The 13,678-nt window shown below is 46.9% G+C and overlaps 1 pseudogene; it reads right to left on the minus strand.

Annotated features, from left to right (window-relative positions):
- Positions 1–1,561: 1,561 nt before the first annotated feature.
- LOC146609029 (uncharacterized) lies at positions 1,562–2,405 on the minus strand (annotated as a pseudogene).
- Between the last annotated feature and the right edge of the window lie 11,273 nt (positions 2,406–13,678).

Below are 13,678 nucleotides of genomic sequence, written 5' to 3' on the forward strand. Positions count from 1 at the left end.
CAGCAGGAGAGTTCTTCTGTTTTGGAGCAATGGATGCCAACACTGGAAACAGAGGCAGAGCGAGAGGAGTGAGAGTAAGAGGAGGATGGTGAGGATGAGGACGATGAAGGCGAAGGAACGTAATCTCTGAGGAGATCAAAGCCACTTTGGCTGACCATGTGGTCAACCATGGTCTACCAATGAGGGAGGCTGAGCAAAGAGTACAGCCAAATTTGAGCAGGTGCACTATAGCATCCATCATCCAGACTGCTCAGAAAGAGTCAAAGAATCGCAACTTTGTGCAAATAAGTCCCATACAATCCCACAAGTGTTGCATACTGTCAAAACTGTATAAATTAAAGTATACATATTACTGTACTGTACAGTAATCATACTCTGATTATGCCTTACAATAGGGACCACTTCTACGTATCATGTGTGTTTAGAGAGTCCTTAAGCTAGAGGTGGCTGCAGTTGAGCACAAGTTTATCTTCATTGATGATGTTGGCTTCAACCTCACAAAAAGACAAAGGCGGGGAAGGAATGCCATTGGTCAGCGTGTCATTGTTGAAGTCCCTGGCAAGCGTGGTTGGAACATCATAGTGTGTGCAGCATGTGTGCAGCATTTTCCAACCATGGTGAATTTCATCACCATGCTACCTTTGTCCCTTACAACACTGCCCATCTGATCACATTCCTGGACATCCTACACAACACACTCATTCCACCAGATCAGACAGATAACCCAGAACAGCTCAGCTATGTTGTCATTTGGGACAACGTAAGTTTCCACCAGGCTGCTCTGGTTCGTGACTAGTTCACTGCCCACCCACACTTTTTAGTTGTTTACATCCCTCCATATTCTCCATTCCTCAATCTTACAGTTTTTCTCAAATGCTAAAACACATGTCACAAACGTTACCACCAGGTCCCCCAATGTCCAAACACAACACCCTTCTCTAAAGCTACATAAACACAACCACACCTTCCCACTGCAAAACTCAAACTCCCACACCAAGAGAGCAGCTCGAAGCTGTCAAAACTGTAAACACTATACACAGCATTACACACTACAGCAAAACAATTGAAAACACAATGCTCAATTTGTGAGAAGGTTCTTTGGTTCATAACTGCCAATGCATATTTTTATAAACTGTACAGTAACGGATCGTCATAGAACCCTGCAGAGGATTAGGCATTTAGATTTGTGAGTTTCACATGAAGACTATAAATCTATAAAAACATCCTGCATGTACGTACACTACTGTAACACAACTCAATGCAAAAACAGAATCTATCGCACACAACAGTACTCTCGGAAACATGATCAGGGTGTGAAGTCTTTTTTTTATTGTCTACACGGTCTTTTTACAGTATTACACACAGTCACTGTGCGGCATCATGTCGCCGAGCTGCATTGGGCCACATCACCTCATCCACATCACAGGCTATATTGTCCCTTGCTAGGCACCGCGGGAAAAACGCCCTGGAATGGCGAATCCATCCCTGGAAGGCCTCCACTGGGATGTCAGCACAGGCCAGCTCCATTGCCCGTACGAGATTCTCTCGTGTGTATGGCTGTCTGTCATACACCTTCCATCTCCATGATGAGAAGAACTCCTCTATAGGGTTCAGGAAAGGGGAGTAGGGTGGCAGACAGACGTTTAAAAAGTGGTCACTGTTGGTGGTTAACCACTCTCTGATTTGGTGTGTTTTGTGGAAGCGGACGTTGTCCCAAATGATCACATACATGTGATGTGCTAGCCTAGGATGGTGTTGTTGACGGTCCAGGAGGATGTCTTTTAGCTCCTCTAGGAAGGTGAGGAGACGTTGGGTGTTGTAAGACCCAAGGACAGCATGCCGGTGGACAAGCCCCTCCGTACCCATAGCTGCACAAAGAGTAATATTACCCCCCCGTTGGCCAGGAACCTCAGTGATGGCTCTTTGGCCAATGATGTTACGGCCTCTTCGCCTTAGTTTCTGGAGGTTGAAGCCAGCCTCATCCAGGAAGAGGTACTCATGGGGTCTGGCCATCGCGTCCAACTGCATTATCCTCTGTGAACATGGAAAAGCGTACAGGTGTTCAGAACGGTCAATCAGGTAGCACAGTATTGTCCAGAAGTAATGTAGGCCACTAAGCAACACAGTATGTCCACTAACTGTACTGTGGACATTGATGTATACGTACTTGCACATTCTCGTAACGTTGTTCTATGTGTCGCGCAGAGTTGCGCTCAAAGGGAACCCTGTAGACCTGTTTCATCCTCATCTGTTGGCGCCGGAGAACTCGGTCTATTGTGGACACGCTGACAGCATCAATGTTCTCAAAGTTTACATTATCTGCAATGACTTTGTCTCTGATCTCTCGGAGTCTAATGCAGTTGTTCTCACGGACCATATCTGCAATGAGGGTTTCTTGTGCCGCTGTGAATATGGCAACCCTCCCACCTCTATGTGGCATTCTTTCAGCTCTAAAGAAAGAAACATGTGTTGTCAATTGACTGATTTATATGTAAAACTACATGTAAAGTAACAGACCACTTTCACAGGCCTGTAAAACTGTAGTGTGACAAAGAAAGCAATAGCGTACTATACCTGTTGTGTTGTCTAAATGCCTTGATAATGGTGGCCACGGTGAACCTACTCAGGTTTGGATGTACTCTTCGTCCCGCTTCAGCCATTGTCATGCCATGGACAATGACATGATCAATTACTCTTGCTCGCATATCATCTGTTATGATGGTGCGAGGTTGTCTTCTTCTCCCACCTGGACCTTCTCTTCCTCCTCTACTCCGAACTCCTCTTCTTCTTAGGCATTCACCTCTTCCTCCTCTGATCTCAACCCCTCTTCCTCTTTGGCCTGCAGCTCTTCTCCTTCCGCACGCTCGAATGCCTTCATCCATTGTGATCACATCATTAGCAACAGGTGTCTTCAATTTTGAGTCGTTGTGTGTAATGACTGACGCCAGGTGTGTTCCCTGTGTTCAAAGATTGGTGACTGTGGCAAGCATTTTGCATCACATGGGCTTTCATTTGAGAATATGAGCAGAGTTGTTTTGCAACATGTGTTTTAGCAAGGAAAAATGTGTTTAGATTTATGAGTACAGAGGGTTGTGTTTTGTGAATTGTGTCTTCATGTGACATGTGTTTATGGTACTGGAATATGGTGGCTACATTTAGTAAATGTGTTTAGACTACTGGTCATTTGGGTTACAGGATTGGCTTTTGTGTTTTAACATTTGAGAAAAACTGTATTGAGGGACTTTTTTCTGCCTGGAGATGGAAAGTGTCCGAAATCCTTCCATAGCTCCTCCAAGCTATGGAAGATGCATGACGAGATATAGCAGTTGATGCTATTCATGGCTGGATTCGCAATGCTAAGCGATATTTGACCTGCTGATCGGCCTGGGAAAACATTGCTTGTGATGTGGTGCTGTGGCCAGACAGCATCAGAAGAAAGGATGCAGCATAATTGTTATTTAGGTTTTTTTGTTTTGTTTTTGCTGTAACTGTATTCAGCTAATTCTTCTGTCGTCTGTATATGTAGACCACGGTATATCGAACTTCGTGTTGGTTGGGATGAACACTGTGTACATTGTTTTTGTGAGAAAAATACTGTAAAATATATTTGGTATATTTGTGTATTTTGTGTACAAACATTCTGAAATCTTTTACAATGCACTTCAATCTAGCAAAAAGCAGAAGAAAAGGTTGTCATGGTCCTGGGCCATGTGGGCCCAGTATTCTTAGTTTTCGTGTATTTTTGTATTTTGTTCTTTATTTAGGCCATGCTTCCTGGGTTGATCTGTTACGTTGTTCCTTATGTGTTTTCCCTTCGTGACTCTTACCCCCTGTGTGCCCCTCTGTGTATTTATGAGCCCTCGTCTCTCTTTGTGCTTTATTCTATGTTTTCCCCAGCCCGTTATGTCTGCGTTCTCCCCGTGCTCTCTCTCCTCCTGTTTGAACCTCTGTGTACTTCCTGCTTTACTTTGCCCATCTCCCATCAGTGTTACGTTCACTCCTGCCGTGTCTTGTTATGATTATCAGTGTCACCTGTGTTCCCCGTGTGCATCCACTTCCCCTGATCATCCCTCATGTGTATTTAGTCTCTGTGTTTCATACAGTCTGTGTCGCGTCGTCTGTGTTCCCACCCTCCGTGTTTCCATGCCCAGTCTATTATATTCCAAGTCATAGCCTTACCTTAGTTTATTCCCAGTTTAGGTTTCTGTTTAGTTATTGCTCTTGTGCTGCCCTTATTCTGGTTTGCTTCTGTTGTATTCATCAGCCACAATAAAAGGCTCGCTTTTGTTTAAGTCCACTTCCTTATCACTCGTGTCTGCACCTGAGTCCTCCACGCACTTTCCACTCGGTCCGTCACAGCGGACCGTGACAGTACGACGCGACCATGTCGGACTCAGCGGACATTTCGGAGGAGGTGGGAGAGGAGCTGAACAGGCTCTGCCGCGTAATGGATCGCATCATCGGATGCACGGATCCGAGAGTGGTTTCCACGGGATTGGCGGCCGTGGACGCCATTATGTTGCGGGAGCCGCGGTTGCGACAGCTCCCCCGCCTCGTCGAGGCATTTGACTCCCTGGGCCCCCTGAAGGAGGAGCTTCGTGCCCGTGCGCTGGCCCAGAGGGTCCTGGATGCCGCCTCAGCACCCACACCTCCACCCCGTAAACGGGTGTCGGCGCCGCTGCCTCATGAGCCAGAGGCTGCGACAGGGGGAACGCTGAGGCCCACTTCCACTCAGCCATCGCCTCACCGTGGATCGGCTTCCTCGTTTCCGCCACCGTCATGCTGCACTAACCGGCACACGGAGGCGGTGGAGGCCATAGACTTTGGGGACGATGAGCGTCAGCAGGTGTTACGGGCTTATCGGGAGGACGAGCTCCGGTGGAAACCCTGGCTCATCCCAGAGGAGGAACTCTCATCTGCTGCACCGCCTACCAGCCGCTCGCCGTCTCCAACCCGCTCAGACTTCGCTTCCCCCGCCTCGCCGTTAGCGAGGATATGGGCAGAGGAGGATGTTACCGCTACGCCACCCTCTGCAGTGGTGGCATCAGCGCCCATCGCGCCAGCTACCAGAAGGGGGCGGCGCCGGCGCCGCCGTTGCACCGCACTAACTCCGGTGAGTGACTGCGTTTTTGCGCCTCACGTCCCTTCTATGAAGCAGAGTGAGATGAGTGTTGATTTGCCGGGACCGGAGACTATAACGGAATTGGGCTCCAGAGCTGAAAAAACTGTGTGTAACTGTTTTGAAGGAGCACACAATGAAACCACAGACCATGTTCTTGTCTCTGTAGAATCCAGGACTTTTTCTAGTGTTGCTCCCATAGCCGCACCACATGGAGCAAAGGTTCATGAGACAGCGAAAGGGATTCACACGTCGACTGTACAGTCTGCTTCTGAGCCTGCTAGGAATGGCGTGAGCTTTCTCTCCGCCTCAGACTGTTATCTACTGCAGCAAACTCGTACAGCCGAGACGGAGTGTTACCCCCGCGTGCAGATCGTAGTGGAGTCTAGTTCCGTATTCCCTGATGGTGGGGTTGCAGACAGTGCTCAAGACCAAATGCACAGGAACGTGAGCTCTGATGCTACTGCTTCTCAGTCGCAGACTGTTAGGCCAGCCATAAGCATGCCTGCCTCTTTATGTGACTCTGAATCCAGCTACGGACTTATGTGCAATCCTACCATGAACTATTGTGTTGACAATACCGACAGGGAGTTGGCATCTACTACTCGAGTTACCGAAAGTGTTCACGACCTGAGAAATTATGTTTTCAAAGCTTGTCATGCTAACAGTGTTCTATGTGCTGCCTCACCAGTCGCTTCTGAGCTTAAGACTCTCCCCAGGGCCTCCTCAGATGCCACGTCAGCTGGAGGGTCCGAGGGGCCCGTTCAGCCTCCCGTCTCCGCTGGAGGGTCCGAGGGGCCCGTTCAGCCTCCCGTCTCCGCTGGAGGGTCCGAGGAGCCCGTCCAGTCCCACGCCACGTCAGCTGGAGGGTCCGAGGGGCCCGTTCGGCCGCCTGTCTCCGCTGGAGGGTCCGAGAGGCCCGTTCGGCCGCCTGTCTCCGCTGGAGGGTCCGAGGGGCCCGTTCAGCCTCCTGTCTCCGCTGGAGGGTCCGAGGGGCCCGTTCAGCAACCTTCCTCGTCAGCTGGGGGTTCTGGAGAACCGCACCAGCCTCATGCCACGTCAGCTGGAGGGTCCGAGGGGCCTGTTCAGCCTTCTGTCTCCGCTGGAGGGTCCGAGGAGCCCGTCCGGCCTCACGCCTCGTCTGCTGGAGGGCCCGAGGAGCCCATCCAGCCACCTTCTGCTACGCCTGGTCCAGCCTGTGCTTCGTCTGCTGGAGGGCCCGAGGAGCCCATCCAGCCACCTTCTGCTACGCCTGGTCCAGCCTGTGCTTCGTCTGCTGCAGCCTCAGAGTCTTCGTCTGGTCCTGTGCCCACCGGGCCTCGGCCAGTACGCCTGACACTGGAGAGCCGCCGCCGCTGCCTTCCGCGCGGCCGGCCCCCTGAACTGCTCTGCCTTCGCCGCCGCCGCTGCCTTCCGCGCGGCCGGCCCCCTGAATTGCTCCGCCTTCGCCGCCGCCGCTGCCTTCCGCGCGGCCGGCCCCCTGAACTGCTCCGCCTTCGCCGCCGCCGCCGCTGCCTTCCGCGCGGCCGGCCCCCTGAACTGCTCCGCCTTCGCCGCCGCCGCTGCCTTCCGCGCGGCCGGCCCCCTGAACTGCTCCGCCTTCGCCGCCGCCGCTGCCTTCCGCGCGGCCGGCCCCCTGAACTGCTCCGCCTTCGCCGCCGCCGCTGCCTTCCGCGCGGTCGGCCCCCTGAACTGCTCCGCCTTCGCCGCCGCCGCTGCCTTCCGCGCGGTCGGCCTCCGGATCTGTTCTGTCACCGTGGCCACCTTTCCCGTGGCCGGCCTCCGGAACGGTTGGACTGGACTTTTGTGTTGTCGCCTCTCGGGTTGGCCTTCGGGCCTCTTTGGACATTCGCCTTCCTGTTCTGGACTCTTTTGTGTATTTGTGGACTCAGTTTTGTTCTCGTGCTCCTTGTTTTTGGTTCGTTTTGTTCCCTCCGTCCTGGTCCCCCGCCTCCCGCCCTGGGTGGGGTGTTTTCTGTTTCGCTTGTGTTTTGTTTCTCGGGTTTGGGCTGTCGGGAGGCAGCCCTTTAGGGGGGGGTGGTGTCATGGTCCTGGGCCATGTGGGCCCAGTATTCTTAGTTTTCGTGTATTTTTGTATTTTGTTCTTTATTTAGGCCATGCTTCCTGGGTTGATCTGTTACGTTGTTCCTTATGTGTTTTCCCTTCGTGACTCTTACCCCCTGTGTGCCCCTCTGTGTATTTATCAGCCCTCGTCTCTCTTTGTGCTTTATTCTATGTTTTCCCCAGCCCGTTATGTCTGCGTATGTATTTAGTCTCTGTGTTTCGTACAGTCTGTGTCGCGTCGTCTGTGTTCCCACCCTCCGTGTTTCCATGCCCAGTCTATTATATTCCAAGTCATAGCCTTACCTTAGTTTATTCCCAGTTTAGGTTTCTGTTTAGTTATTGCTCTTGTGCTGCCCTTATTCTGGTTTGCTTCTGATGTATTCATCAGCCACAATAAAAGGCTCGCTTTTGTTTAAGTCCACTTCCTTATCACTCGTGTCTGCACCTGAGTCCTCCACGCACTTTCCACTCGGTCCGTCACAGCGGACCGTGACAAAGGTTGCAACATGTGTTTTCAATTTTTAGTGGTAGTGTGTTAAAAATGAAGTCTGTTAGTTGTGTTTAAATTCTGTGGCCTGTGTACACCATTCTGGATACAAGTGCACCACACTGCTAAATGCATTGTGTGTTTGAGAATGTGTTTAGAGTTTTGGTAAATGGGAGATTCAGATTTGCAACTGGTGTCCTAACCAGATGAATAGTGTTTAAGATTTTGGCAACTGTGGGATTGATTTGATGAAAGAGTTTTCATAGTTGACAGATTAGTTTTTACAATGGGATTCAGAAAAACTGTAATGCTTCACTGCCAATCAAGCCCTCCGGTCAGATTCAGCCAAAGAATACAAAAGTAATGAGACAGTACCTCACAGTGCACATGACCAAAGCAAAGAGATGCAGAAATGGGGGCAAATTGGAAGACTCCAATTATAAGTTTTAACAATTTATTATTAAAACTGTAGAATTTTAAATAGTTTTACATGGTGCCATGGACATCCTCTCTCTGGCTCAGAGACAAAATGCTTTTTATTATGTGTGATAAACATGAACATGACTGGTCGAAACAGTTTAGGGTGGCCTTGGGTCTGATGTCGGCTCACGTTTCTTCTTCTGCAAATTTCTGGACATCTCCTTATTTGGAGACACCACTTTACCCATTACCATGGCAACCACCTCCAGTCAGACCTGCAGAAACAGAGCTTCTCCAACCACAGAAATGTATGACCACGTTCATCCTCTGGCACCTTCAGCAGTGAGACAGAGCATGACGTCTCTGTGGACCCCCGAGAGCCAGGCGGGTTCCACAAAACATATGCTGATGCTCAGGGGCAAGCGTTACCTGCTGTTATACCTTGGAAACCATGGAAATGTGGAACCAAGGAGTTTAGGGAGGAGCACAGGAGGAACACGGAGGGGCACAGACGCGTCGACAAAGGTCATGGGATTAACTGAATTTAACGGATTAACTGAGTTTGGATTAACTGAAGGGTTTTCAGGGAGTTTTTAGGACTCTTACAGTAGTTCAGCCTAGATGTAGTTAGCTGCATGAACTAAGTTTTCAGTGTCACTCTGAGACAGGATATTTCTAATTTTAGAGATATTGTGCAAGAAAGCAGTCTTACATTGTTTAATATGTCCATTGAAGTCTGCGTCCCATCACAGAGTCTGCAGGTGGAGGCTTTTAGTCCAGAGGTCCAAAAATACAGACGCACACCCTTATAGTCCAATTCACACAACAAATACAGACATATGCCCATCCACGTCGATCCAAGCTCCGCTATGCAGGGAACGGTGGCCCCAAGGGCCGGCTCCAACCCCAGGACACAGACAGTCCGGCTCCCGAACCACCAGCTCCACTCCCCTCATCCTGGGCAGGCCACAGGATACAAGGCTGTAAGAAGACCCACCCACCGTTCCCTCCCACTCGTCCGTTTGAGAATGATATGTGTTAGTTTATGTGAGTTAATGTGCAGTAAATTTTTGTTCAAGTCAAACGTTTACAGAATTGGCTGCTACAGTCGAAATTATAAGCCTTGGCATGGCATATTTAAACTTTTGTGTTTAAGAGTCAAACCTGATAGCATGGTTTGTCTCTGTTCTTGGTAAGTGTAACAACACACACTAAAATTAGCTTCTCTAATGTTTCCAATACAGACGCTCATTGAAATAGTCTGATGGAAATATAAAGGCGCCCCCCTCCCCCCACATCCACACACAGATTGTAATACCAGATCACCAGGGATGGGCTGAATAACCAAGATGTGCAGGACTCTGAGCAGAGCATAATATATTACAGGCCGTCCAGAAATGGTTGAGAAGTGGCCCTGGAGATCTACGTGGACCCTCTCTGTCTCTTAAAGATTTCTCCTCATGTTTCCCTCCAGAAGAAACTGATATAATCATACAGCAATCAGTTCTGCTCGTCCCCATGGAGCCCTTTCCCTTAAATAGCATGTAATATCTGTAAAGTTACTGGTCACAAAGCTACACCTGCTTCCTGACAAACAGTTGTCATATTAGACAAAAAGTGGAGGTTAAATGAGCTCATTTTGAATTAGGGCTTCTGTTTCAGCTCATGGTTTAGTATATTTTGCCTAAATGTGAATGACCTCAAACAGTCTGTGGACACTGCTGCATTTCTGTAGTCACCAACAGGTGATTCTGTATGTGACTCTATAGGATGCTATTCCTTCTCACCCTGGACACAGTCTGTTTGACCTGCTCCCCTCAGGCAGGAGGCTCCGGTCCATTCGCACCAGAACCTCTCGCCATAAGAACAGTTTCTTCCCCTCTGCTGTTGGACACATGAACAATAAACGTACGACTGTTCCCACCACTAACACATGACCCTACGCTGTGTTCACTGCATCATTCCATGTTTGGCACTGATCACCACCTGCACTCATGTATATATCATGTATATATATATATATATATATATATATATATATATATATATATATATATATATATATATACTTAGCACTTTTAATTCTTATTCTTATTTTTATTTTCATGTCTATTTAAGCGTAATTTATGACAGTATGTTTGCACTGAAGCACCGCAGCAATTTCCTAATGTTGTAAACCTGCTCAACATTTGGCAATAAAACCCTTTCTGATTCTGACATATTAGAAACGCCTCTGAAACAGCATCAAAAGCGACAAATCTTTAACAATAATTAAGCAGATATATGTCATCATGGCTGGCAAATACACTTCATACAAAAACTTAAGGTGGGTTTTGTTTCTGTCAGCCTGGAGATGTTTATCTGTGAATACCTGATGAATGAAAACAATATTATGTGCTGTCATGCCATGGGATGCTAGTAGTAAGTGAGGACTTCAATAAAGATTTACACTGGTTAACATGTATATATTTGGATGAATTCAACAACCACTCTTTGCCCTGATTCCTTCCCTGTTGTCATTAAAATCTATTAAGGGCCTACTGAAGCATACTGAGGTTTAGCTATGTTTGTGGGAACAACTACCAAATAATGCTCTGTTTGAGATCAGGCGTGTTAGCAATATTTTTGTCATGGTCAGGGTGAGCGGCTGTGTTTCTCTGACAGCGTCAGGTCACCTCCCGCGGGTGGAGCCTCCACCCTTGTTGATAATTCATCTGGCAGTATTTAAGACTCAACGAGTCATTGCCAGCACGTCTGCAAATCGTAGTTAGTGTCGAGCATCAAGTTGTGTTTATTTGTAGTTGACTCTCGTTGTGCTAAGTCTCTTCTCCTGTGTCATAGTATCTCTCGGACAATTACTCATCTGTGCAGTGTGTCACCTACCTGTTCTCTGCTGGTCACTCGCCATACTGGTTACTGCTCCACCTGCCTGCCCTCCTGCCGTCCCCTCTGTACCCTGAACCTCCTGGAACGCTGGATCCTAGCCATACAGACACTCACTTGGAACCCATCGGCAGTTTTCCCCCCACGTTACCTCCATCCTGCTTACAAGCAGAGACGGGCAGTAACGCGTTACTGTAATCCGATTACTTTTTTCAAGTAACGAGTAAAGTAAGGGATTACTATTGCAAAAACGGTAATTAGATTACCGTTACTTTCCCGTAGGAGCGCTGCGTTACTGCGTTACTAAAACCGTGATTTTTTGCGAGAATGTCTCATGACAGTGACGTAAGCGAGTGCGACATTCGTGACAACAGCTGTGTGCAGATCAACAGTGGATCACATATCGAGTGTGGGAGAGAGTATGAGCGTGCAGCGTTTAAAGCGTGGAAGTACTGACCTTACTTTGAGTTTGATTCCATAAAAAGTGACAAAAACATTAGCGTCCGCTGTGCGTGGGAAGAAAACTTCTTTTTACAGCGAAAAAACCCCTAAACTTCCAAGCAAGCACCGAGTAGCTACGACGTAATGGGAAACTCACAGAGAAACTAGCGGATTCTTCCACTGACCGCGGCACACCTGCACCAGGGTAAACCTCCACAAACCCCACTCCTGCTTTACAGGTGAAAATAGAGCAACAGGACCGCTGAGTCTTTGACTTTATTTATTTTCTGCTGTGTTTTACTTGCATCTATTTGAAAGACTGAGTGTAAACACAAAAAATATTTTATTTTATGTGCTGGAATGTGTAGAAAATAGGTTTAAACGTTAAACTAATTTCTTCCAGTCAGAGAATGTTGCATATAATTAAATGTTTGCTTGATGCATAAAGTTAAAAGATTAAAACTAATAAAACAAGTTTTAAAAAGAGAATTTTCCATTTGATTACATTTTGTATGATGGATTATGCAGAAAAAGTAGAATTGGGCTGAAAGATCTATCGTTTTATCACCTGTTCAGGTTGTAAATCGTGTTTTTAAAAAGTAACTAAGTAACTAAGTAATTAATTACTTTTGAAAATAAGTAATCAGTAAAGTAACGGGATTACTTTTTGGGGGAAGTAATCAGTAATTAATTACTGATTACTTTTTTCAAGTAACTTGACCAACCCTGCTTACAAGTAAGGCAGAGACTCATTACCTCCTGTTCTCTCGTCCTCCTACTAAGACCCATCTCACACCTGTCCCCTCTGGTTCAGAACCCAGCACCACGTATCCAGACACCCTGCCTGAACTGTACCACAGGACCTTTCACTGACGTATTGCCACGTTTCACAGTTATCTGTTCTGTGATTGCTAATAAATGTATTCTTTGGCAAAGTCACTCAGCCTCTGCCTGTGTCCGCATTTTGAGTCCTTCCTGTCTGGCTTCCTGCCCTGACAGTGCTGACATTCTTGTCATGGTCCTGAGTCTGACTCAGTGTTTTGTGTTTGTTAATATTATGTTACGTTCTTGTTTATTCTGGTTATGTCTTCTGTTAAAGATTTGCTAGTTGTGAGGTTATGGTTCTGTACTCCCTCTGTCCCTGTTCAGTCAGTTCTCAGTCTCTCTGCATGTGTGTTGAGTTTCCTGTTTTACTTTGAAGGTCTGTCTTATGTCAGTGTATTCTGTTTTGCGTGTAATCAGTGTCAGCCGTGTCTCCCAGCTCTTTCCTCTTGTTCCTGTTCACCTCTTGCATTTAGTCTGTCTTCCCCTACTTGTCCTTGTATCGTCCCTCATTATAGACTGTGTTCTGTCCATCAGCGTTCCTGCATAGTTTATATTATGTTCATTTTAGTTATTTTGGTTTCCAGCAACAAAGCTGTTTGAGTGCACTTTTCGCCTCCTGAAGTCTGCACCCTTTGGTCCACCATTCCTGCCTCCTGCTCACAGTACATGACAATTCTTGTCAGTTACTGAAGACAAAACTCAAAGCACAGAGCAGGAACTGAATGTAGCTACAATAAAGCAAGTCAGTGGAAGGAAATACAGCATTTGGTGATGACTCTGGCTTTAGACTTGAAATGATCATTGACCTCAAATGAGTTTCATCCAAGTATTAAAAACACTCCTTATTTAAAATTATGTTAGTGTGTCCAGTTTCTTTTGAGTCCCCCAAAATTGGGAGATATGTATATTTAGACAAATCAATAAATATGCAGAAAAAAAATGATAAAAATAGCCTAAAAATGTAACTGAGAAATCAGCTAAAAAAAAAGACAAATGATTTTTCAACCAATATGGCCAAGAGATCCTGCAACCCTTCGCTGCTTGTCCAGATAACAGTTACAGGGAGCCTGCAATGCACAAAGAGGCATCTAATGTATGTCTGCAGAGTCCAGAAGCCTGCTGAAAAAATCCTAGAACAACAATGGCCAGTAAATTCTGGGGGAGTTATGTTTTTATTTAATTTAAGAGCTGGTGAACTCTACCAAATAAAACCTGGGTACATTTTTGGACTGTGTTAGAATTAATTTTTTTATCTTTAATACATGTGTACCTCACATTTATATTTTATCCAATTATACACTTACATTTTATCTAATCCCACATTTACGTCTTATCTTTTATTGCACAAATAGGTATTGTAGAATACGGTGTTGAGAATGCCACATCTATACCACACAGTCCAATGGTGAAAACTACCACATTCGTGCTTGGAGTAGACT

Source organism: Diplotaxodon limnothrissa, linkage group LG23 (genome assembly GCF_057381915.1).
Source record: "Diplotaxodon limnothrissa isolate DT_005_m linkage group LG23, D_limnothrissa_male_GT1.1, whole genome shotgun sequence".
Lineage (NCBI taxonomy): Eukaryota > Metazoa > Chordata > Actinopteri > Cichliformes > Cichlidae > Diplotaxodon > Diplotaxodon limnothrissa.